General features: G+C 37.0%; 1 long non-coding RNA gene across 2 annotated transcripts; it reads right to left on the bottom strand.

Annotated features, from left to right (window-relative positions):
- Positions 1-535: 535 nt before the first annotated feature.
- On the bottom strand, positions 536-5,486 carry LOC122137559. 2 transcript variants are annotated; one of them, XR_006154949.1, is made up of 4 exons: positions 5,192-5,486; positions 1,419-1,615; positions 1,096-1,230; positions 536-1,018 (listed from the first exon to the last, which is right to left on the bottom strand). It is a non-coding gene; the product is annotated as an uncharacterized LOC122137559 (long non-coding RNA). The 2 variants fall into 2 exon arrangements; XR_006154948.1 differs by having other exon boundaries at positions 1,546-1,615; positions 5,192-5,482.
- Positions 5,487-6,663: the final 1,177 nt, after the last annotated feature.

A 6,663-nucleotide genomic window follows, 5' to 3' on the forward strand; every position in this document is an offset into this window, starting at 1 on the left:
CCAAAGGACTGGATGTTGTAAAATCTGCGATCAGGGCCTGACACTGGAGCATTAATTAATGAGCGCATTACTGTAGCAATTAGCCCATCGTAATTAGAAATGAGGGCACATCCAAATATTTCTGTGTCTTTGTATTAAGTATGACTGGTAAACAATATCTGACATTTTTAGATAATTAAGCTGGGTAAAAAGAGGTCTCGAGTCATCAGGGCAAATACACACAGTTTAGTCTAGAGTGAGTCTTCTCATTATAGTGGTTCTCAATGTGAAATGCTGCTTCTATGAAGCAAGGTTACACAGATCAGTAATGTATAACAGTTTCCATTATTAAGTAAAGGAAAAAACCTTTGTGCTCTTTGTATATCATGCTGGTTTCATATGCTTTTGAAAAAAATTTCAACAAATGTAAACTGAATGACTAAAAACTCAAGTATACAGGAATAATATTTTCCTTACAGCTTGAATACACGCAAATATGCGTTTCAATCATTTTCAAAAAAAAAAAAAAAAAAAAAAGTGAAATATTTTTCCCAAGGTAATTTTTTCATTTATTAAATTTTTTTTTTTTTTACAAATATCATTAATGAATAATTCAAAGTGCTGGGGGGAGTTGCACCACATGACAACCTGAAATAAACCTGATAAGCCAAACTGTCTGATATTTTATGAGAATTACTGACATTGACACACAGTCATGAGGGTCTGCTGGGGTCTTCTCTATTATATCACTTCCTTTTTTCCTGCATGTTGGTTGCACCACATGACGTTGTAAAAAAAAAAAAAAATACAAGTTTAAAGAGGTAAATTTTTAAAACTTTTTTTTCTAAGAAATATTAATGAAAGATCCCATCAGTCTCCATCTTTTACTTTGCTCTGTCAATTCTCTTTCCTGTCCCAAAAGCCAAAACGCACATTTAAAAAAAAATAGTTTAACTAGCAAATCATCATTCACTGTCCGAGGCACTCAATGGGCAACCGAGCACATTTAATGCTGGTTCTTCAGCATGTAGCCAGGTTTCTGGAAAGTAGAAAAGGGAAAAATGGCAGACAAAACAAGGGTAAGCACGGAGCTGGAGTACGACATTAAGAACTAACCCTCTGAAGCACCTTGTCCACGATCTGGCAGCCACTCTCGGCGTGGCGAGTCTTTATCATACAAAGGGATTAGATCGCCCAGTCTAAGAGCCTCCAAGTTATTAGCACCTTCTTATACAAAGTATAACAGCAATCCTAGAGACATTGATTGCAGGGAACAGTTCAAATATGATTTCCTTATAGCTATTAATATGTATGCCTTAAATAGAAGCACACCACTAAGCAGCTTATGATATTATGAAAAGAATGTTCCCTCAGGGACATAATATGCCAACAGTGACAGTAAGGAGAGATTCGTATTTACCCAGATTGGCTGTACTTACGTCAAGCATTCTCCGAGCTTGTGGGAGGGAACACGGGGCAGTGGCAACAGCTCGGTTTCGATAAGCACTTACCGTGAATAAAAGACAAGCATGAAAGTGAGGTTTAGCCTCTTTAAAGATTCCTCACCAAATGTAGAGGCAGATAGGGCAGGTGCCTTTGGTTCCGGACGTGATTAGCCGTCTGTGGCTCACTGTTCCTGCAGAAACGAGACATTGCAGAGACATTGTCCAAGCTTGTCCAGGTGGGGGACCTGTCATCCCAAACCAGGGCTTAACAGAGCGCCGCTTCGAGCAAGAGATTAGGACCCGAGAATTTAGATTCTTCTCTTTTTTTTCCCCCAATGCATGCTTAATCCAAAGAACGTTTTTTTGTTTGTTTTTTCCTCATTCCTTTTCTCTCGGATGCTCTCTCTGACATTCTAGACTCACTTCATGTCATTCTGTTTTAATAATTTCTTTGCTTTATTTTTATCTCCTAATGTTATTCAGATTCTCTTTCTTTCCAGATAAGCCGGGTTTGATTTGTTCTTCATTATGCAGTTTTTCCAAGGATAAAAAAAAGAGAGGATTTCTTTGGGTTTTTCTTGGGATTGATTGGCACAGCTGTGGTCTTGCCGGATAAATACACAACAGTAGATCTGCCGTTGCTAAAATGAACAAGATACTATTGCTGAGCCACACAAATTTCCCAGACACATTCTGAACCTCTATAACAACACTCCAGACACTAAACTATAGCATCTCTAGACTCATGTTGATGTTACAGTTGAAAACGACTAAAGCACTACAACAAATTACTCCGCTATTGAGGCTGTTGGCCTCGAGTATGAACTCTGACTACAACTCATTCATATCTTTAAAAGCACAACTTCAGTCTCACAACTGCAGTATAGTTCAGCAATATAATTTTTTCCCAATGCATTCCCAACACAATGGATCATGGGCTTTTAACCTTTTTGATGCCAAGGACCTCTATTATGAGGATTTCTTTGCATCCCAACTTTCTAAAAGATGGTTTGGGAAAAATATAAAAAATACATATGCTATTATAAAAACAATTCAACTAGGCTTTTTTATTGTGATTGCAGTAAACACGATTGCAAAAATATTATCTGAAAAATATTTTATGAAGTTGACACTATCTAAAATTACCACTCAACTCATTAATATCTTAAGCACAATATGAACATTTGTAAAACTTGAATAGTTTATCAATTTTTTTGCAATCCCCTTGTTGCCACCAACTTAAAAGATCAGTTCACCCAAAAGTGAAAATTCTGTCATTAATTACTCACCCTCATGTCGTTTCAAACCCGCAAGACCTTTGTTCATCTTCGGAACACAAATTAAGATATTTTCAATGGAATCTGAGAGGTGTTTGACCCTGCATAGACAGCAATGCAACTGAAATGTTTCCGAGTCCAGAAACATAGCATGGAGATCTGTAAAATAATCCATGTGACATCATCAATAGAAAATAACGACTTTATTCAACAATTTGTCTCCTCTGCATCACCCTAGTGCCATTTGGAGAATATCCGCTGGACGTATGCTGTTCTGTGTCAGCTGCATCACACCAATATGCTGTTTCCGTTTAGATCAAAATCACAACAACGTAGGAAACAGATCCGACGTGATGCAGCTGACACAGAACAACATACGTCCAGCGGATATTCTCCAAAATGGCACCAGGGTGATGTGGAGGAGACAAATTGTTGAATAAAGTCATTATTTTTTTTTAAACGAGAAAAAAAGTTGCGGATGAACCACTGATGTCACATGGATTATTTTACAGATCTTCTTGCTATGTTTCTGGACTTGGGAACATTTCAGTTGCGTTGCTGTCTATGCAGGGACACCTCTCAGATTCCATCAAAAATATCTTAATTTGTGTTCCGAAGATTAACGAAGGTCTTACGGGTTTGAAACAACTTGACGGTGAGTAATTAAATGACAAAATTTTAATTTTTGGGTGAACTAACCTTTTAAAAGCTCTTCCATTATATGTAGAACACTATACTGTTTTAAACCAGTGTTGTACAACTTGCACACAACCAAGAAGTTTCCTAATGGCCATGGAAGGGAGAAACTATTAAAGCAGTGTATTAAATGTGGTCAGGTATAACCGCAAATGCTCTTGAAGCCATTTAAACATCTTCCATTGTGGATTTATCAAATTACACACTTAAAAATTAAGGTGCTTCAAACGGTCCTCCACAGCGATGCCATAGAAGAACCATTTTTAGTTCCATGAAGAACTATTAAGTCAGAGGTTCTTTAAAGAACCATCTCTTTCTCAACTTTTTATAATCTGAAGAACCTTCTTTCAACAAAGAACCTTTTGTGAAACAGAAAAGGTTCTTCAGATGTTAAAAGTTCCTTATGGAACCATTCCTGACTCTTAAGAATCAAACTGAATGGAAATACCTAATGACAAAAAAAAAAAAAAAAAAAAAAAAAAAAAAAAAACCTGTCGAAGAAACTTGATGTCCTCATCGGTTATGGATTAAACATAACATAAAATAATGGATAAAACAGCGCATCCTTGTGCCGCGGATGACACAAAAGAGCATACGGTGATATGGAGAGACACAGAGGAGACCATTAACAAAGGAATTATTGAATAAAGTTGTTATTTTTGTTTTCTTTGCTTCATATAACCCAGATTGCATGTCTGATAACAGATGGGGTATTCTGATGACGACTTTCATACCTTTTATGGACCTTGACACTACTATTTACTTGCCAGTCTATGGGACAGTCTCAAGCCTCCCGGTTTTCATCCAAAATATCTTAAATTGTGTTCGGAAGATAAACGGAGCTTTTACAGGTTTGGAACGACATGGGGGTAAGTGATTAATTACAATTTTCATTTTGGGGTGGAGTATCCCTTTAAATAAAATTGTAAAGTTCAAGCAAGCATGACAACTATAAATAATACATCAAATTATGTAAACAGTTATACGGTACCAAAGGCATGCTATAACAAGTTAAGCTTAAATGCCACACACTACGTTACTTTTGAATTTGATCAATTTTACTGAACAAAGCTCGAAGGTCTTTACATCAGTTAATATTATTCAAAAAATTATTCATCATAATTATATTTACCAAGCACAAAGTAAAAGTAGACTATTGTGTTATAGGCATGATAGGAAACACTGGCAGTTTTGTGTATGCCCTTGAGGTCATTTCAATGCCTCCCCTTCAAACAGCTGATTTGTTGAGCCATATGATCTTGTTTTCTAACAGGTACCATCATCAAATGACATTCGTTGACCAGCATATCAGGTTCAATGCATATGTGCTAATACACCATCAGTAATAGAGAAGAGAGCTTCTCCCCGCTCCCTTAACACTTAACTCCATTCAACCCCTGTTTATCAACTTAATTATCCTTCTATCTGCAAGTGGAATACACACGGCTGCCTCATTCTCTGAGTTATCCCAAAGTAAAAGATGAAAGCAAAGGGTGAAAGGTGTGCAGGCGGGAGAACGAGGGATGGAGAAGGAGTCAAAGTGTTTCATTTATAACCAGAAAGAGGCCCTCAGAGAGCATTTATCCATAATGGGGAAATAATGAAGAAAGATTAAAGCCCTCTGGGACATTTCCTTTTTTCTCTCTCTAAATGATCATAATGTACCCCCGTTCGTCACAATGGACACGGAGGGATCTTCAGACACCATTATACAGCCAAAAATGAGCCCTGGCAAAAGCTTGAGTCACTCTGTCAGTTAAATGCAGGCTGTAGCAACACAGGTGAAAGGCTTACCTGCAAATTAAGAGCAGCAGCTTTTGTCTCCCTTGTTTGGCGGTAGAAAACATCAGAATGGAGTCTATTTCCTGAGATATTCGAGGTGAGTTTGGAGGTTCAATTGAACCTATCATTACGCCAGTGATTAGTTTAATGCCAGCAGGTGTGCTCGATGAGGACCCAAATAATGATCTTTGGAGAGCTCTCTACAGCTTAACCCCTGACGGAACTATTTCTGTTCTAAAGAAGCAGGGTCTGCTCAGAGTTTTAAGACCAAAAGAGAACAACCAGATTATGAAAAAAGCATTATGCATCAAACTGATAGCATCATATCAGAGGAAACGGTATAAGAGGTCTTGAGATATTATACAATATGGGTATTTTTTTTATGTGATTTTTATTTAACTTTAACTTTATTTTTTTATAATATTAAGATCACATTACATTTGAAAATGGAATCATTTAACGTTTACTTATATTTATCTTTTCTTTACTTTACTAAATGCTTTGCATAAATATGCTTTTTTACAATTGTCTCAGTACTGGACATTGAAACTATGAAAATCTAACATAAAAATACAAGTTACTGTACTATGACAATTTAAACAAAATGTGAAAAACAAACTATTTTCACATTAACCATTACTTTCAGGGGCAAAGAATAATTCTATTACATATACCGTTGGACATTGTTAGTGGACAAATTAAACAGACTAGTGTTTTAGGAGATTTTATATTCCAAATGTGCCCATAGCTCAGGGCTGTCCTATCCTGTTCCTGGAGACCTAATGTCCTGAAGAGTTTAGCTCCAACCTTTTATAACACACTAGCCCAGAAGTTTTTAGTAGCTAATCCTGAAGACACTGATTAGCTTGTTCCGGTGCGTTTAATTAGGATTGGAGCTAAACTCTGCAGGATAGTGGCCCATCAGGTGCAGGATTGGACACCCCTGCCATAGCTAAAGAAAAACATTGGCTTCATCCAAAATCACATACTTCGCTACTATATGGTAGGTGAAAAATAGTATGTGACAAAATGTGTCCAAATCCACAGTAGTCATAAAAGAGTAGACAAAAAGTACCCAGACGACCAACTACAACTGACATGATTCTGAAATGTGCATACAATGGACACTTTACTTTTGTGGTCACAAAGTAGTTACACAATTTCGGAAGCAGCCCATTTATTGCTATGAAAGTTTGGTCCTGGAGTACCTTCAGCACTGCACATCTAAAGGCTCATCCACACAAAGCCAGAGCTTTCCCTTGTTCTAAAAAAAAAAAAAAAATCCACAAACACTGCATCGTCTCATGAAATATGCATACACACAACAGACCAATATGTGGCACTGTAATTCTGCCACAGAGATACACTAAAAACTGAAAAGAAGACTTGGAGCATGCACATAAACCTTGTGCGCTGTATACAAACCCAACACAACAACAAGAAGACAAAAGTGGAACAATACACTTATTACACTATTTATTAAT

The sequence above is a fragment of the Cyprinus carpio genome, chromosome B6 (assembly GCF_018340385.1).
Source record: "Cyprinus carpio isolate SPL01 chromosome B6, ASM1834038v1, whole genome shotgun sequence".
NCBI lineage: Eukaryota > Metazoa > Chordata > Actinopteri > Cypriniformes > Cyprinidae > Cyprinus > Cyprinus carpio.